Genomic DNA, 2,189 nt, shown 5'->3' on the forward strand with positions numbered 1-2,189 from the left:
TAGAGCTAGTACTAGGAAGAGAGCGGAGATCCATTTACTTCTCGGAGAAAGGGGAATGCCTACTAGAAAAGAGGCCAACTTGTTCACCCAGACGAGGGCAAATCCAGAGATAAAACAACTCTCCATGCTCATCCCCAGAGATGTTTATGGATAAAGTGTCAGTCAGCTTCTCATCTCTACTGCAAAGCCCCAAACACCAGCCCTAGTCACTTAACCAAGACTCATTATAGATCCTCCTACGAGCAGGGATGTCTAAATATAAGATTGGCATCTCAAGTCTCCCTAGAATGATTTAGATCTGCCATGCAAAGTAATGCAAGCCCACATGTTCGTGCCCAAAAGGAACTGGACTGTTTTTAAACATAAAAAACAGATCCATTTGTGTGGGTCCTGCATTTCTACAGGCTAATGATGCTCCCTCTGTGCCTCAGTGTGAATCATCAGGATTAATGACTTTGGTAAGTGGAGAAGAAGGAGAAGAAGGGCTAAGGGTGATTGTTTAATTTTCTTAATTTTTGAAGGTTCTTATTAGGCTGGTGGGTAAGATGAAAGTTCTCTGCTGTACTAATTTAAATTTCAGGTCTGGAAGTGACAGGAGCATGTATGAGGTGACCTCTGGAAGTTCCTTAAAATTTTATGATTGCATACACACTAGAAAGAGATCTTGACTTCTCATTTTTGCTTGAGCTTATTTGAAAAAGCACCTCTAGATAAAGATAATATGATCATGAAGTTACTATGTTTGGTTGTAGGCACCCAATAAATATTCATTCAACTCATAGCATTAGAGACCCAGACTTGGAAGGGACCCCTGACATTACCTAATCTCAAACCCCCATTTTACAGATGAGGAAACAGGCCCAGGAAGGGTTTGGAGACTGGCCCAATATTACAGAGGTAATATGCTTTAAAGGCAGGATTTGAAGAGAGGGCCCTTGCTTCTGGAGCCATTGTTCTTTCCAAAATATCATGAGACCTCCCATCTTGCTTACTCTTTAAGGAGCTCCTGATGGATAAGATTCCTTGTGCATAAATTGTGATGATGTGATGAAAATGAAACCTACTCACACCAAGGAAAGGTATTATGAGTGGACTCATAGAACCCTAAAGCTAAAATGAACCTTAAAGCTCTAGATTGTGTCCATCAGCCTTGCACAGAGTTGCTGTATCTGTTGTTGTGTCTGACCCTTTCTGACCCCAATTGGGGTTTTCTTGGCAAAGATACAGGAGTGGTTTGCCATTTACTTCTCCAAGTCATTTTACTTATGAGAAAACTGAACTGAAGCTACTTGCTCAGGGTCACACAGCTAATAAGTGTCTGAGACTAGACTTGAACTCAGGTTTTCTTAACTCCAGGCCATTTTTTAAATTTGATAAATCTTGCTGAGTAAGCTAAGAAGAAAACGTTTTCCATTACAATTTCTAAACAAGGCAAAATTTTGTCTACTACAGAATTCAGCCCATGAACAGATCAGCAGTTTATATAGCACAGAGAAGATTATAATATTTGTTGTTCAGTCATTTCAGATTCTTTGGCACTCCATTTTGGCATTTGCCTGGAAGACATACTGGACTTGGTTTGCCATTTCCTTCTCTAGCTCATTGTACCAAGGAAGAAAATGAGGCAAATAGGATTAACTGACTTACCTAGGGACACACAGCTAAGAACCTAAGACAGGACTTGAACTCAGAAAGATTAGTTTTCTTGATTCCAGAGCCAGCACTCTATCAAGTGTGCCACCTAGTGGCCCCTGATTGCTATTTATTTACTTGTTTAATCGTTTTAGTCATGCCTGACTCTTTTGGACTCATTTGGGTTTTTTTGGCAACTCCTAAAATATTCCTTGTGCATAGTGATGGTGTGATGTTGGAAATGAAACCTACTTACACCAAGGAAAGGTGTGGCTAGGAGGCTCATAGAATCCTAGTGCTAAAAGGGACCTTAAAGATCAAGATCTTGTCCATTGACCTTGCATAAGTCCAGAATAAAAAGGCTTGTCAAAATGAATGAAAAAGACACTGAAGAACAATAAAATGAGTTGCCTGAAATCACTGAGCTAAGTTGCAAAGCCAGAATTAAAACCCAGGTCTAGCCCAGCAATGCAGTTACTTAGTATGTAAGGGGTAGATTATTTAAGGGATTGTTTTCTCTCACTTTGACTTCACTGAGAAAACATTTTCTACCCTAC

Source organism: Gracilinanus agilis, chromosome 3, assembly GCF_016433145.1.
Source record: "Gracilinanus agilis isolate LMUSP501 chromosome 3, AgileGrace, whole genome shotgun sequence".
NCBI lineage: Eukaryota > Metazoa > Chordata > Mammalia > Didelphimorphia > Didelphidae > Gracilinanus > Gracilinanus agilis.